Genomic DNA, 17754 nt, shown 5'->3' on the forward strand with positions numbered 1-17754 from the left:
TGCCGCGTGTATTTGCTACTTTCTCTCCATATAATTTTTTTTTTTTTAAGATTTATTTAATTGGAAAGCAGAGTTACAGAGAGGGAGGGCTGAGGCAGAGCGAGCCAGGAAGTGAGAAGAATCTCCCTAAATCCTAAGCACCTGCTAACTGTGTGTCCTAAATGGTAGTTTGGGAATCTGAAAGATTGTCAAAGATGGGGAGGATGGAAGGTGACTTCAACAGACCCCCCAGTTCTCTTTAGATGCAATTCGTTGCAGTTTCCCAGTTGCTGGAAAGAAACTTAAGATCTCCGAGTAATAAGAAGTGAAACTTGCTAAACAAGGAGTTGTTTGGGCTCAAGGATGTCAGGGAAACAGCTGTCAAAACAGCCTTCAGTTCTTTGTGTGTATGTTCTAGTCAATTAATTTCTCATAACTGTACAATGGGCGATTATTTTTCCTCCTCTCAGTCCTGTTTTCTTAGTCAAATCTCAAGGCAATGGGCTTCACTGTTCTGCAGGGAATCTTTAGAAGAATAGGTTCTCTTTGTGCCTTAAGCCGAAATGTTTTCAAGAAGAAATATTAGTAAATCATGTATGTCCTATACAACAATACCAGTATTTTAGGATATAGAAAATTTGTCCCCAGAGAGTAATATTGCAAAACATTTGTTAATCATCCTAAAGTCAGTTCCTTACACGGATTGCTGTGAATCACTGACCAATCGAGCCTAATTAATTAACCATAACTTAGTGTATGCTAATCACATAGTAATGATTCGAATGCAAATTCAAGGATGATGAAAATAATTGTGAGCAAATTGTGCTCTGTGTTCAGTGTTGTGCTACATTGCTGTATGACAGGAAGCAGCACCTTCAGGTTCTTGCTGTCCACCTCGGCCTCGGGCACAGCATCAGTTCCAAATGCACACTTCCCATGTGTTCCCCTGGGTGTCGGTCATGACTGCATCCCCACTTGCAGGTTTTCTATCTGGAGTTGTAAGGAGATGCAGCCATTGATAGCTGGCACTGCTTGTCGGGTTCATTGGCAGCGGTCTGCACCCTGCCCTTCTACCTCCCTTCACGCCATGTACGGTAATTGAAGGCGTGAGAAGCGCACCCCGCCCATCCTGCCTTCCGCACCATTCAGAACTAAAAGCTCGGAAATTACTGCAGAGGCTCCGTGCACCTGGCTGCCCCTGCTGCCTCTTGAATTAGATTAGGTGAACTACAGGAAAACTTTGGGCTCTGGCAACTCCCTTCCTGCCTCCTGCACGTGGAAGCTTTGTGCAGTGTGGCTCTCAATCTGATTGCAGGATGAGGGCTTAAAAACCCCTGATTTCTGCTGCTCAACGCAGTGACTCTTAGAGTGTAGCGGGAGCTGCTGTTGCCAAGCTTGGGAAATAGACTCCTAACGTCCTACACTTGGGTCCAGTGTGGTCTCTCTCACTCTCCGAGACAGAGTAGACTGGAACTGAGCACAGACCCTTCAACAAGCATTCAAGACAACTCTTCTGATCCTTGGGGTCTTTATGAGTTGGTCATATCCTAAAGCCCCTTCTCTGCAGAGAACTATTGTCTGTCAAATTGGAGGACAAGACAGCAGTTCTGGTTGTATCATACAAGACTCAAACAGCAAAACTTGCAGAGGAAAATGTGGAGTATCTTCCAATCTTAAGGAGGGAATAGTTTCTTAGGATCCAAAATGTGCTAACCCATAGGAGCAAAAATTGCATAAGTTATGCTTCCTTAAAAATCTTCAGATTTCCAGATTTCAATAGATGTCACTAGCAAATCAAGACAAGCCATAGATTGAGAGGGAATGTTCACAGTTCTACTGACAACAATAAAAAAGCAAAGAAGTCAGTGAAAAAAGAAAAAAGGCCAGAAGACTTGAACAGAAAATCCACAAAAGGAGACAGACGATGACAGGGCATATCAAAAAACACTCACTGTCATCAGTCAGTTGGGGAATGTAGGTTTGAAGTGACAGTGAAGTAGAAACAGAAGCAACAGAACCCTGAAAGTTTCAAGAAAACAGAAAGAAACTGGTTCTTTCGTACACCTTCGGTTGGAGTATAGTATAGTGCATCTTCATTACCAGTCTGATCCTTGGTGTTTGCACAAGGGTCATGCAATGTACATGCTCATAATATTAAGACACTTTCTGGATTGTACAGAGCATCTGCAGTCGTAACAGGCCCAAGCTGGGAGCAACCCAAATGCTCACCAGCAGGTTAAAAGACGTAAGACACATTGTGGCAACCGTTGGGAGTGGAGTACCCTCTCGGGGAGTAAGTGGAAGGATACGCCACAGCAGCGTAGTTAGGTCCGACTTCATGTTGAACGACAGAGGTTAGACCCAAAGGAATGCAGGCTGTGTGCTTTCATTCAAATGCAGGCTGGGGGCAGCCGGTGCAGGGCATGCAGAGAGAGCTGTGGACGTGTGAGGGCGAGAAGGAGCAAAAGGGAGTTGAATTGAAGGTGGTGATTGGATGGTGTGAAACCACACTGAATTTTACATTTGTTTTCTCTTTAGTCACACTGTGTGTAGTTCACATTCTAAATTAGGCGGGGAAATAGAAGCGTGACAACACCTGGCATTGAAGCAGTACAGTTGTTCGCAGACCTAGAACTGGCTGCAGTCGACATGCAGATGGCATGGGTAGATGGAGTGTGGCAGGGAGTGGGTGTTGTCTGAGCTAAGGAATCCAAGCAGTAAAGGCTTTCTGGGCAAGAGATGTTTTAGGTTGTGCTTTGAAGATACAGAGAGAGGTAAACTTTATCAGGGATTGAAGGGTCAAATAGGGTCAAGCTGTCAGTTCAACAACAAAAAAGCAAGATGAGCTTTAAGGTCCGTGATGTAATAATGGAAGCTGTTTTGCTATTTAGTGTGTGATTTGCATCGATGGTTTTCTATCTCGTATGTGTGTATCATTTTCTTCTTGAAAAACTGGAATTCTTCAGTACTACAGATACTCTTTGCATTTTCTAAGTTTCTGATTTGATGTCTTAATGTAGCATTTAATCTTTCCATGCTATGTCCTGTATTTTGAATATTTATCTTTTCAGAAAAGGTTGTACTCCACTGTCCCAGGTAATGTTGAGTCCACTATCATGTGCTATAGACAGATGTCTGATAGAAATACAGGCTAGGGCTTGTCTGCTGGACTGTGAAATGTTTGCTCTCATGTTGATTTAAAAAATTTATTAATGTTAGTAACTGTAATTTCTTAATAGCTATCAATCATGCATTGATAACCCTTTCAATCATTCTTCTAGGTAGGTATCATTTTTTTAGATTTATTTTATTTTTGTTGAAAAGTCTGATACACAGCGAGGAGGAGAGACAGAGAGGAAGATCTACTGTCTGTTGATTTACTCCCCAAGTGGCTGCAATAGCCAGAGCCAAGCCGATCCGAAGCCAGGAGCCAACAGCCTTCAGGTTTCCCATGTGGGTACAGGATGGCAAGGCTGTGGTCCGTCCTTGGCTGCTTTCCCAGGCCACAAGCAGGGAGCTGGATAGGAAGCAGGGCTGCCAGGGCATGAACTGGCACCCATATGGGATTCTGGCACGTGCAAGGTGAGCACTTTTGCTGCTAGGCTAATATGCTGGGCCCTAGGTAGCTATCGTATTCTCTTCATTTTGCATGTGAGTAAACTGATTAAATAAAGGTTCAGGGGCAAATTGGAATTTGTCTTTTTGCCTTTATCATTTTGGGGACTCATCATTACTGACAGACAGGTGGCATTGGCAGTGACAGCAGCAAATATTGGTTGCATTCATTTGTCATGCCACTAACTGTTCTGGGCAGTGTGTGTGTGTGTGTGTGTGTGTGTGTGTGTGTGTGTGTGTGTGTGTGTGTGTGTGTGTGTGTGTTTTAACTGGCTTACTCTCCATTATAGCTTAGTGAGAAAAATGAGGCAGTCACTAAGTGACTTCCTCAAGGTTGTAAGTGATGGAGTCAGGATTTGAAACCGAAGAGTCAGATAGAAGAATGTGTACTACTAATTTTTGTGCCAGGCAGGCCATGCTGCTTTTATCTAAATGTTGGTGATCAGAAATGTTTTGGACTGCAGAGTATCTGTGTGTAAGAAGTTTGGGGGAATGAGACCCGGGTCGGAACACACAAAATTAATCTCTGTTTCATGTACATTGTCACATAACTGAAGGTCATATCCCATGTTTTTGGCATGCGCATGTGTGGATTTTGGGCATGTTACATGGTGGAGTTTTGGGTCAGTGGTTCAACCTGTGTAGCTGGGCTCTGCCTAGCGAGGGCTGGTTGTGTCCATGTGAGAACAGGTCGTGTACCTTTTCTGAAAGGGATAGAGATATATTTAGATGGAGACAGGTGATGCAGCCCTTTGTTTCCAGGGCATGCCCCCCATCAGATGTTGATTGAGTCTTGGCTGTGGCACGTGGCGAATGAAGAGCCTGTGCTTTTAAGGCGATTTATCATGCTAGGCTGGGTCTGGATGCTTTTACTGACATAGTTTCTCTAGTATTTCAAAACCTTCACCCTCCTTGAAGTAACAAGTACATGTGGACATGAGTGGTGTGTGCTAAAAGTTGTGGTTAGTGAAGGAAAATCGGTCCCAAAGTCAGCTGACCCATTCTCAGAACAATAGCCTTGCCACAATACCACATGATCAGACAGTGAGTGTGTGTTATGTATTGAAAGTTCAAATAGTGGTTCTAAGGGAAGGGGGACGTATTTCTCTTTTTCTGAAAATGATTTCTACTTAATCTGTGTTTTTTGTTAAGCAAGCTGTGTTTTTGGTAACACAGCTGCCTCAGTGGCGCGGGGTAGGAGGCCAGCTGCTCTATTCACAGACTCCCCAGACTCGGGCAGCTGGTCTTAGGTCTTAGGTTTTGTTTTCATCTGAGACTGTGCTGTCTTCACTTCTTACAAAGGTGCTGCCTTCAGTAATGTTTATGATGGGGGGAGCAACAGTGAGATCCTTGTTCAGAAATGAATCTGAGCAGTTAGAGGGAGTAGGAGAGAGAGAGAACTTCTAACATGGAAGCCTAAATTCAGCTACACTGAGGATTATTGCTCGTATTCTGATTTTGTCAACAGTGTGCTCTGGGTTGTCAGCTCCTAGCAGGGTTAGGTTAACCAATAAGGAGCATAACAGTATACACCTTGACATTTATTTGCCCAATGAAGTGTAAGCTTCAGGGATTTTAGTCCAGCATAGAAAGGTTCCTTAGATGGACTCTGCTGGGAACTCAGCTGCCAACCTTGGGTCTTAAGGTGGACTTGCCAGGAAGATCCCATGAAGCAGCAGGTGAGTGTTCTGTAGCCATTTGCCTCCCACCCCGCACAAGTGGCCCATTATATGTCTGCTTCGTGTGAATCATGCCCGGGGCCCAGTGGCTCCGAGGGATGTGATCCTGGGGAACAGAGGGTCCCCTTCCTTTACCCACTGACCACTGTCAAGCCTGTTGTCCCCTTTGGGCCCAGCCTCAGAAGCCATTTAGCTGACCTCTCTCTCTGATACACTAACTCCAGCAACAGATGGTCTATAATTGGCTAGAAACCTCCAGCCCTCTCTGGCTGTTTTCTTCTCTGAGAGAGAAAGGGTCAGAACGTAATATCTGAGGCCTTTGATGCTTCTCAAAAACAACAGATGGGAGGCGTTGGTGAAGTATAAAAAGCCAGCAATTTAATTTAGGTTGAGTCAAGACACAGGTTTCAAAGAAACCTGTAATTGATCAGATCCAAATATGAGCAATATTTCACTCTAACTTTAAAAGGACAGGTGGATTAAAAAGCTTCATGGTAAACTTGGGTTTTCTCTGAACTGAAAATAACCAAGTGACTGCTCTAAAAAGGAGATTAATACAATCTTGATCAGATTGGTCTTTTCCTTGCACGCTAGTTAGGGAAATAACCCCTTCTCTGTTCCTTAATCCTCCCGAGGAGGAGCCAGTGACCTGGCAAGGTGTTTAAAGAACTCGGTGGATTAGACTTGACCAGTTTTGTGCTAGGTTACGAGTTAGAAAACAGCGACTTCTCTCATAGGCTGGTCTTCCATGCTCCCGAGCTCCCTTCCCCACTTCTTAATCTGGTGCCTTTTTGCCACATGGAACCATCAGCTATTTAAACTGCTATTTCAGGTTAGATATTTGGCACAGTGGTTAAGATGCCAGCTGGGCTGCACCCTGTATTGGGAAGCGCCTACATTCTAGTCCCATCTCCATCTCTGAACCAGTTCGCAGCTGGTGCACGATCTGGAAAGCCATACTGGTGTATCTTTGACATTCACATTCTGCACTCCTAGTTTCAGCTTGGCCCAGACCTCGCTGATGTGGACATATGGGGAGTTAAACCAAATTGGGTGCAAGATCTCCACCAGAACCCAGGTATCCCTGTGTGTTTTTCAATCAGGATTGAAAGTTTTTTCCCCTACAATTCTTGTAAGAATCCTCCCTCCCCCAACGCTGATTGTCCATTCCTTCCCAGTTGTGTTTTGCTGAAGGTGCCAATAAAGATTATAATTTCAGGTATTCACCAGAGTTTTCTCTCCAAATAGACACTCGCAATACTAGAGTATGCATTTTCCTCGCTGGGGAATTTTCTACACTCTTCTGCACGTGCATGGGTGAGCATGAAAGTAGTAGAAGAGAACTGAAGGAGATGGAAGGACACAGTTACTGTGGGTAATGGGTAATGTGAAAGGGCAGGAAGCAGAGGCATGGCAGGATTGGCATGTGCCACAGGAGCGGTGAGGGCAGAGCAAGGTGACTCCCTGTGCTCTGGATTCCAGCTCCTGGGGAGATCACCTGGGTAGCCTTGCTCAGTACCCGTCTTTCCAGACGTGGGCCTGATGCTGCAGTGCCCCTGCCCCTTGGGTGTCCATCTTGGAATACTCTGGTGTCTCCTTTATTTCTCTCTCTCTCTTTTTTTTAAACGAGTCAGTGAGCAATTTAACGAGAGAAAAACTATTTTGAAGAAATGAAAATAAAAACAGAAATATCAAAACCCATGAGATGTAGCGAAAGCAGTATTAAAAGGGCTGTTGATCTTCTATTTTGCAAAGAGGTTTCCTCCTACGAGAGTGAACATATGATGTTTGTCCTTTTGGTATTGGCTGATTTTTTTTTACTAAGATTTAGCAGGCATGACCATGTGCAGTTTTATGTACTGTTGCAAAATGTGTGTGTGTGTATTTAGAAACTTTCTTGGACTACGATTTACTATGTGCTTACAAATCATATGAATTGATTTTAGTATTTCACTGTTATTTTCTTAATTTTAGTTTAATATTTTTAATGTTGCAATTGATTTTATATTTCTTAAGATAACTTTATAAACTGCAGCTTATTTTTTTTTTTTTTACCAATATCATCTTTTACTCATTTTCCCCATAATTGTCCTTTAACAATGTAAATTGTATAGATTGCCTGGAACCAGTTGGATTTGTAGACATTAAGGCTTTGCATGTAATCTTACCTTTCCAGAGTGGCTCTTCAAGGCATCGAGCAAAACAATTGAAACATTTACCTGTGGGTTTCCATTTTTCTTTCCACCAAAATAACACCTTTTAAAATTTTTTCGATCAACTCTTCTGTAGTGCTTGAAGTATTTCATACAACCCCTAAAGCACTTTAAGTTTTAAGGGATTTTAACTGATTCGTCATAGACAAGAAATGCGTAACGTGGATTCAAGTGTGTTTCTTCTCTGTAAATGATGATTATGGTCTGCTTTTTCATGAAAGGTAAATAAATGTTTAATTTTCTGTGGGTAAAGATCACTTCCCTCACTAACGAGCTTTTACATATGGAAGTGTATGCACAGGAAGAAACATACAGATGTGTACATGTAAACACAGTTATAAATAAGACACATTCGTGCCTACAAGTATATTGTATTCTTGAAGCAATCTTGATGCATATTTTACAAACTCTTGTACCATTTTTTCCTGGCTGAATAACTCTGCACATTTTCTTTGAGATCTTTTTGTTAGAGAGATACTTTGGCAACCACAGTTGGAAATCCTAAGACATCATTAGTGATGCATTTCAGATTTGAATCTCAAATTTTGCCAGAACAAACACTTGTTACACACTTAACCAACTCTAATGTTCAAATCAAAAGTAACTCACCCAGACAAATGTAGATGGGGACCGTCCAGGATCACTCAACGTTGCTGCACGGCCAGTTAGAAATCTCTCTCTCTGTTTTCACTCACCATCCACATCCACTCATGTGATTTCCTGGAAAAGCTGTTTTCTCACCTGCTTCGTCTGTGAGTCAAAGAAAACTTATTTCAGAATAGGTCTCTGTGTAGACTGCTCCACCCTGCGTTGCTGCTCATCAAGAACAGATGAAAATCAGGAACCTGCCGGAAACCACGAGGTAGTGGGGCGACTGTGACTCTGCCGCGCAGGGATGGGTCACTACTTGTGAAAGGAAGATGGGCTGAGGAAATGGACGCAAGGAGGACCTGGTGTGTTCCCTGTGACTGTCTGGCTCAGTTCTTGGCGAGCTGCTGACCTACCAAAAGAAATTACAGAAAGAGGAGGAGGAGGAGAGGCAGACATCTTCCATCTTCTGATTCATTCACCAAATGGCCAGAACAGCTGGGGCTTGGCTGGGCTGAAGCCACGAGCCCCAGATTCCATCCAGATCTCCTACGTGGTTGGTAGGAATACTTTGGCTCATCATCCACTCTTTTCCCAGACATTTTAGCAGGGAGCTAGGTTGGAAGTGGAATGACCAGGACTGGAACCTATCCTCAGACATAATGCTGGTGTCACAGGCGGTGGGATAACCTTCTGAGCCACAGCACAGCCCCTCCACCCCCCCAACCCCCGCTTGGCTTTTAAAATAAATTTTATTTGTTGGCTGCTCTTGTATATCTGTCCACATGATCTGGTGACTAAACAGTTAGGGAACAAGCTAAATAGATTTTCTTTTCCAAACTGCACCTTATTTTGAATTTAATATGTGTTAAGGTATAAGGAAATTATGGTTTTGATCTGAAACTCTCTTCTAAGAGGAAATGATCCACTACTTTGCCATGTAATATTTCTAGAGTGGGGCTAAGAATTGGTCACCTGTAAATGTAATTAATGTGTAATTAATATTTCCATGTACAAGCATTTGGAAACCAGTGAACACATCTGATAAATCCTTCAAGGACTAGGATTCCAAATGAACTCATCACAGTTAATGGTTGGTTAACTGTGTGCTGTTTTAGTTACTGTTTTGCAAGCCCATCTCTATTTGTTGTTGTTGTTCTGTTTCAAGCTCTGTGGTGTGGTTTGAAAGGTCCTGTGGAGTGCTCTGGTGTCCTTGGCATAATATTGGTGCCACATGGATGGAAAGTCCTCAGAAGTAGACTCCAAAGGCCCCATCAGAAGGGGAGAAAGCCGAGGTTAGATAAGCTATTTATTTATAAGGCTGTGCATTTCACGTGTGCCCTTAGATCCTTCCCTCACCAGACTGGGCACAAATGAATTTAGGGACCAGAAGATGTCACGGGGGTCCTTGAGGACCAAGGGCATATTATGGAGTCATCTGGATGTAGACGTGTGGCTGTGTTGTGTAAGTGGATGGTTTGGCATCAGCTTGTCGGGACGCTGCAGCCCTCAGATGTACTGAGTCACCGCAGGAGATATTGCTTGCTCTGACAGTCTCAAAAACACTCGTTCATTATCCCAGTCCTGTGTGCTTGGTATCCCTGTGGGCTGACCCATATACCTGTTACAGGTCTGTCTGAGGAGGAAATTTTGTTTGACAGCTTTCTTCTTAATATTAGGAATTGCCAAGTTCTAGGCCAAAGTGGTGGCCCTCTAGGTGGTCCTGTGATTATAAGCTGGAAATGGAGGAACTCTGGAGATGTGTGTCAAGTGGCCTATCTTGGGGTCAGCTGTCACTCAGAGCTTGCCACTCCAGCATTGCACTGTTTCCCGAATGAGTCAGGATGCTCAGTGTGTGGGATGCTCATGACAGTCTCATGGGCTGGGGGGGTTCCTGCTCTCCCTTCCACTACCCTGTTCTTTAGATTTGTGAAAAGCAAGGCACTTGGAGCACCGGGATGTGGAAAACATCTCCTGGTTCTGCTGGATAACGTCCCCTCTTGTCGTACAAGTTGCTCTCTGAAAGCAGCATTTCACATGATTGTGTTGGTCTAACACCCTGTGGGCTGAAGCACTCTTGGCTATGCACTGTACTTTTGAGCAGCCAGTTAGTGCCCTGTCTCTTACCGTTGCACTGGGAATTGGCAGGGCTGGACTGGTGGGGAGGGGGCTTTAGGAACTCACAGGAAAGCCCTTCAAGGAGGGTTGGAACAGCCGTGGACCCGCACAGGCCCTTGACTGGGAGTTACTTCCTTCGGATTCTTTCATTGTCTGCACCCAGCAGCCTTGCAAGGGACAAGTTTATTTCTACAGATGAGGAAATAGAGCTTCAGGAAATGTAACTAAGTTAACTAGAAGTTGGCAGGATACGTGGAAATTGTCTTTTCTTTCCGAGCTTAACTTCTTTCTCTAGTCCTTTGTTAGAGCCAGGGGTTCAGTGACCACTGAATCTTGAATGCATCAAGCACTGAAGGTCGGCAATATTAAGACATTGCTTGGAACCTAACAAAGGGATATTGGTTGTGTGTGTGTGTGTGTGTAATTCTGTGTGAGATGTGAAGTGCAGGGAAAGCATGGCCCTCCAGGGAACGCGGTGCAGGTGGCAGTGATTCTAGAAGCCACAGCAGGTGGTGTGGTCGGGTCTTGGGCTGCGCTTGCCTAGGAGGAGGGAAGGTGAAGATGCTGGTACACCAGAGGGACTTCATGAACTGCCTCATGTTCTTGAGCTGCATGTCCCAGGACGGACCCTGTGCCTCGGGAGAGTGCTTGCCCATAGGACCTCTTTGGTGGCAGGGAAAGGAAAAACAGTGAGTGAGTGAGAGAGAGAGAGAGAGAGCATGAGCCTTTGGTTTCTGCTTTGAGTCAGAAACGTGTGGATTGCTGCCTCCTTCCCCCGGGCCTCTGGGATGCTGCTTCGGGCCTCCTGCTCACCTGGATACTCTGGAGTAGTTCTTTCTGGTTTTTGTAAGGCTGCGGTTGCTGCTGCTTCCCTGGCTTGCTGCCATTAGCGACTCAGAAGCTTTTGCAATGAAGATTCCAAGACTCTACTTGGTAGCAACTGAATCAGCCTCTTTGTGCTTTATATTTAAATGCTCAGGTAATTAGCACACGTCAGGTGTGGGGTCCCCATCTCTCTTGTCTTCCTGTTGTGCACCCTCTTTCCTCACACCTGGAGGAACTTCCATCCTCAGGCAGACGTTACCCTTCCCTGTCTGCCTGCCCAGCCCGGTCCAAGGGCTCAGCTCTCACGAGCTGCTTGTCTCCTGTCTGTGACTTGAGAATGGAGATGTCGGAGGTGAGGCTGCTCACAGGGTGATGGTAATCAGAGGGCTTCCTAAACCTGTTAGAGAATAGCACAAATTATGGCTAAAACAACCGTGGTGCGTAAAACCCGAGGAGGTGGAGCACAAAAACGTGACGTTGGAGTTCTTCGGGGCCTGCAGCTTCTTTCCAAGCCTTCAGTGGGTGAGAGGTTTACTGTTGCGCTGACTTCTGCCACCCTCTCCCCTTAGCAGGGCAGCCCTCCCAGTAGGTCTTCCTGGCCTGCGTGGCTCACGCTCCGCCACGCCCCAGGCCTCCTTGACTGTGGAGCTTATGGCGAAGTGGCATTTTGTGAACAGTTCAGACATGACATGTTCCCAGCAGGGACTCAGCTGGGCGCTGTTGTCTGGCCTGGGTGTTTTGTGGTTGTACTTCAGTGCAAAGATTAATGCACATGTATTTTTCCCTGATAACATTATAGATATACATCTGATTGGTGTTTGAAAAATATTTTAGCCTGGCGAATAATATTTTTTGGCTATATCTTCATGTGATTAGGTATTATGAAATTTAGCCACACAGATACTGGGCACAATTCCATACTAGACAAAAGACATAAACCTTTTTATTTGAAGTTGAGTCTTATTTATGTGTTATTCATAAACCTTATTTTTGACGGCACTCTGATTTCTAAGTTGGTGTTCTCAGGGGAAGACAGGCTATGTCTCTTGATAATCTGTTCCTACCATATTTCTTTCGCCTCCTTCATTCTGTCAGCCAAAAGTGTAGCATACTCTCCAGCCTCGTTCTTATTCCGTGTAAGCTGCTTCTGCAGGGCAGTGCGCCAGGGTTTGTATTCAAGGAGTTCCAGCGCTGAATCTTAGGTGCTTTGCTCCCAGGTCCCTTACCCTCCGTGTGGAGGGACTTTCTTACAACACCCGGTACATGCATCATGTTTAGAGATGGAAAAGTTTGTGGATTGTGCTGCCTCTTTTAGGAGCCAGGATCCTCACCTGGCACTGTAGAATCAGACAATCCAGGAATATCTTTCTCTCTCTGTTTAAACCGTAATCAAGATGAGAACACTCAGGTTGGCATGGGCAGTGCAGCCCTCAACACATTGGCTCTTTCTTTGGTTCTCCGTGCTCTGGTGTAGCTGGAGTACCCTCTGCTCAGCAGCAGGTGAACCCGACCACGAGTCAGCAAGGCTCCTTGCTTCCTGGGGCCACCTTGTCATTTCCACTGATGATACAGGCCGCGTAGCCCTTCCGTTGTAAGCCAGAGCGTCGGCAGCAACGTCTGTGGCCATGCGCTGCTCATCCAAAGTTTGAAGTTTACACGCATCATCCTCTTGGATGAGTTTTTGGCAACACGAGGCTGGGAAGGAGACATTTCGCTTCATCTTGAAGTAGCTGATCCCCTGGCTGAAAAATGTTAATACTAACATAAATAAAGGAATAGAGGAGATGATCTCTCCTTTCAAGATTGTTGCTACCAAAACATGAGCAAAGAAAGCTAAAATAGTCAGTATTTATTTTCCTTTCATTGGTGGTATTTTGATCTCTGCTGAAGTGTTCCATGTTCCCTGCACTGCACCCCCATGTCCTTTTGTGGAATTCGGAGATGAAGATACTGTGGGAGTGCGTCCAGATGACTTTTTTCCCAGACGATCCCAGCCCCCAACACACCGTGCTGTTGTGGTCACCACCCCCACCCTACCCCGCGCGCGCGCGCGCGCGCGCGCACACACACACACACACACACACACACACACACACACACACACACACACACACACACGTTTCGTTTCTCCAGCGCCATTTCCAGGCAGAATGCTGCTGTGTGAGTAACGTGACTGGCTATATATAAACATCCCCTGTGTATTCACTCTGCAAACAAAGTGACTTTAACACATGTCATCCCCAAACACGTCTGTTACTGTTTCCAGTGAATTTCCATCTAACTTGTCACCCATCCGCCCTAAAGGCTAACTTTGTTACAGCTTCATTTCGTAACTGCTCCATTTTGTACCCTTACCCGAAAGTGCAACTACCCATGATGCTCAACATTCTATATTTCAAAATCCTGATTGTTATAACAACTCAGTGCAAAAACAACACACCACGTTTGTGACTGTGGCATCCCGGCTCCGCCTCCGCTGCTGCCTCATTGAATGTCGAGGCACCAGTGTACTTTGTCTGGTCCTCTCACTGCCCGACGAGACTCTGAGTGCAAAGACGCTGGTCTGTAGCGTTCAATGTTTACCTAAATACAAACATTCCCGGTGTGTTTGTTACATCGTAGCCAATGTTGACTAGCTTACCTGACTTTTTCTGTTTTAACTAGAAGTTTTTACTAAGAGAAAGTGGGTGTGCCGCACTTGCTGGTAGCAGCTTCCTAGCAGTGCGGATGCGAGGAGCTGCAGTGCATGGTCCCAGCCGCTGGGTGCCTGAGCGCGTCACACGGGAGACCTGGCTAGAGCTGCCGGCTCCCTGCTCTGGCACTGACTTGGCGCCATTGCGGGCATTTGGCGAGCGAACCAGTGGATGGAAGCTCTCGCTCTCTCTCTGCTACCCTAATAAATAAGTTAAAATTTAAAACGTTAAAAATAAATGGAAAAAGGCTTTATCTGCTACTGATTGTCTTACGAGCGTGTGGAGTGTAATGGCTGTGGACAGGATCTGACAAGACGTTGAGAAATAGACTGGAATGAGAAGGATAAACATTACATAAAAGTAAACAGTTATTGAAAGAAAGTGGGTTTGGAAATTTCCCTCCAGGAACCGGAGAGGAACTGGCTTCTGAGAAGCCTCCGGGAGGCCTCGGCTTTGGTGCAGCGGGTCCGTCGGTAGTGGGGCTGGTGCGAGGAGGGTTGTGGCGGTAAGAAAACATAACGTGTGGAATCCTACAGGCTGTGCAGGTGTTTCATGGTTCAGTGTGCCGGGAGGTTGTTGAGCTTTGTCATAAGGTCATTGAAAATAAGCTTTAAACAAGCAATACAGGATTTGTGCATGGCCATGCCCCTTTTGTGTTTCCACCTTTCTCAAAAGGGTGATGATTTGAATGCTGCCCTGGTCTGTTCCTCCATTAGGAGCGATGCCAAAGGAGGTAAGCCACCTCACTCCTTTTTCAGACCCGACTGACTGACAGGCAGGAGAGTCCATTGGCAGTTGTCGCTTCCGTAATCTCAGAATTAGACTAGGTACACAGATTTCTGGTGCGATACCGCCACCTTCTGGCAAATCGAAAGTAGTAACTTTATAAAGTGTGCAACGTTTACAGATGTTTTAAACAGTTCACAGAGCCTCTCCCCTAGGTGCAGGTGCCAGTTCGCAACGCTGAACTGACCATTGAATTCCAGTCAGCTGAAGTGCTTGCCAAGTTTCCAAATGTTGAGAATCAGGAGGAATGAATTTTCAGTCCATGTTAACTGAATCAAAATATGGCACTTTTCATGCGGTGAGTGTAGTTTTGGGGGCAGGATGCAAAGGAAGCAGAAAACGGTGTTTTCCTTTTTGTTTCCAGTCCTCTGAGCTGTGTTGCTTCTCAGGATCTCATCCACTCCCAAGCCTTCTCTCCACAATCACAGAGCTGGGACGTATCCCTGATGCTGCTGCCCCGTTGGCCGTGTTTTTATATCGCTCCTGACTAGAGGAGATGGTGGTGGTGTTGTTTTTGCTTCGTTCTGGTGTCCTCACTGTCCACTGGGTGTGTAGAAGTATTTGTCGAGTGAATGTGTGACCAGACCAGGAGCGAGCCAGGGAATACCCCCCAGCGCGTGTGAGTTCTGTAGCTCATGATCCAAGCGTCGTGATAAAATTAAGCTGGACACAGTGAGCCGTCCTCTGCTGCTTTCATAGGCCATTTGCTGCATTGGAAGTAGAGCAGCAGGGACTCGAACTGGCGCCTGTATGGGCTGCCAGTGCAGCATTTGGAGGATTATCTTGGTGTACCACCATGCTGTCCCTCACAGTCATTTGTCAGTGCTAATCTCTTTTGTCTGCCCACCCTCGCACCTGCTGCGTGGTGTCTGAACCCCTGAGCTGTGGAATGATTCAGCTTGGGACATGTCATTCAAGGGATGATGAACTTTCCAAGATTATTTCTTAAAAGTGCTCACTGTACCTGCCTTTTCAGTAAATGGCAGAACAGGAGAGGAAGCTGGGCTCGCAAAGTCAACCGAGGCACATGAGCTGAGCTGAGCCCGGGGATGTAAGGAAACCTTTCACTGCTTGGTCATCCTGACCAGCCGAGGCCACTTGCTCCTTCCGTGGTCATCTGTGGGGGTGGGATGCAGGGTTTAGAGGGCTTAGGGGGAGGGCTTGTGGTTGCGACACTTCTGGGAACTCGGCTGAGGGTTCACTGAAGTCAAAGGCAGTGCTGTGGGTGTTCAGTGTCGGCTTTTGTCCCAGCCCAGGAGCGAGCAATGTCAGACGTTATGGGAATGCGCTATGTTCTCCTTGTAGGAAACTGATAGAAGCTGAGCGCACTTGCTCGTGGTTCCAGGCTGTGGGAGGGCTGTGTGATTATTCTGAGACATTTAAAGTGCTTGGTGGCCTGACTGGGAAATGCTTCATGCTTTTCAGGCAGTGAATGCTGCACCCAACGCTGTGCCTCGCTCATCAGTAGCTGTAGCACTACAGTTACTCTGGGGCTCCCGAATGCTGTGAGTCATCAGTGAGGCTGCATCTCCATCAGTGGCTTTCAGGAGAGACACAGTTTGAAGTTTTTGAATGGGGCTTTCAAGAGCAGCTGCACGATTGGTTTTGTCTGAGCCTCAGGGATTGGTGGTGTTGCGGTGTGAATGTTGTGTCCCCAAAACTGACAGCACAATTCACACCCCAGTGAAGAGGAGACGAGGCTGTGGCAAGGGGGGTGGGATCCTCATGATCCCTGCTTGCCCCTCTGCTCTTCCACTGCGTGAGGACCCAGGAAGGAGGCACCACCTGGCATGCATTGGTCCTCATAGGAGCTGGGAACAGGTGCATCCAGTTGCAGATGTTCTGGTAGAGTAGCAAGAAGGAACCAAGACAGGGGGTTGGATGAAGACACCTGGTCTGCTTGTCTGGCTTATCAGAAAGGATGGATTTCAGTCACTATTAGCACAGTCGATATGGAGCTTGGATCAGGGCCTGGGTAATTCCAGTCTTGTGTACTGCTTGCAGGCTCAGCCTCTCTTAGGGGAGGCACACCCTACTTGAAGATGGAGTTCATCTGACCCTTCTGTCAGCCCTAGGGGTTTTGGGGCCAGTGCAGTGGCTTAGCAGGCTATTCCACAGCTGCAAGCATCTACATCCCATCTCGGCACCAGTAAATGTCCTGGCTGCTCCATTTCCCATCCACCTCCTTTCCTGCGGCCTGGGAAAGCAGCAGCAGAGGAAGGTCTCCCATACGGGAGACCTGGAAGAAACTCCTGACTCCTGGCTTTGGATAGCTTCAGCCCCAGCCTTTGCCACCACTGGGGGTAGTGAACCAATAGATGCAATATCTTTTTCTCTGTAAATCTGGCTTTCCAATGATTAGGAAATGTTTTTAAAAAGGATTTGGGCTTTGATAGCTGTGTGGTCATTCTGGTGATAAAGGGATGAAATGAAAAATACATGATTTATTAGCTCCACTTCATTTTCTCTTCATACTGTGTTTTATGTATTATTTGTAGTGTTTGTTAAATAATAAGGTCTAGTTGGGAGAGTTCTAGTCTTACTGTGTTGATAGAAGCTGTTTGTGTTCATTATACTTGTGACTTAGCTCATCAGCAGGGCATTGGTAATAACCAGTTTCTACCTAGAGGAATACATCTTATTTCATCCTGGCTGCTCCACTTGCCATCCAACTCTCTGCTTTATAGCCTGGCAAGGTAGCAGAGAGTTGGATGGCAAGTGGAGCAGCCAGGATGCAAACCTGCATCCATATTGGATGCTGCCACCACAGAATCTTAGCCTTCCCTGCCACATCACCAACTCCTTATTATCTGTTCTTTTTAGGAGTCTTTGTGGGAGATAGCAATTCAAAGGAAACAGAACTTCCACACGGGTTTTTTGTACCTGTGTAAAACTGGAACATGGGCGTCATGGAAACCATTGCTTTGGTGCATCTTGTGGCTTTTGTGGGTAGGCAGTAGTGGGATGAGATTGATGGATGCCATCTCTGCCTGCCAGAGTTCCGTGTCTCCAAGGGTTGGGTGCGTCCTTCTCTGCTCATGAGTTTAGATCCAGGTTCTCAGGAGGGTGTTACTGCCTCGGGGGTGTTTTGTTGCATTCTGGGCATTTGTTTTATTTTTCGATTTCTGGAACCCTGAGTGCTCGTTGTCTTGGAAAGGGGGAGGCTGTCTTCCACAGCAAAAGATTTTCCCACACTTGCCCTGGGAGTAGGCCATTAAACTTTCCCACGAGGAACGGGCCTGTTTATCGATGTCTGAT

The 17754-nt window shown here is 46.0% G+C and overlaps 1 protein-coding gene and 1 pseudogene across 1 annotated transcript in view; one reads left to right on the forward strand and one right to left on the reverse strand.

Moving 5' to 3' along the window:
- Positions 1 to 17754, forward strand: part of MED12L (mediator complex subunit 12L) — a 302774-nt gene that overhangs the window by 158954 nt on the left and 126066 nt on the right. The gene's annotated exons all lie outside the window — the stretch shown is intronic.
- LOC121152658 lies at positions 12002 to 12737 on the reverse strand (annotated as a pseudogene).

This window comes from Ochotona curzoniae, unplaced genomic scaffold (assembly GCF_017591425.1).
Source record: "Ochotona curzoniae isolate NIBS_2020 unplaced genomic scaffold, NIBS_Ocur_1.0 contig_2599, whole genome shotgun sequence".
Classification (NCBI taxonomy): Eukaryota; Metazoa; Chordata; class Mammalia; order Lagomorpha; family Ochotonidae; genus Ochotona; species Ochotona curzoniae.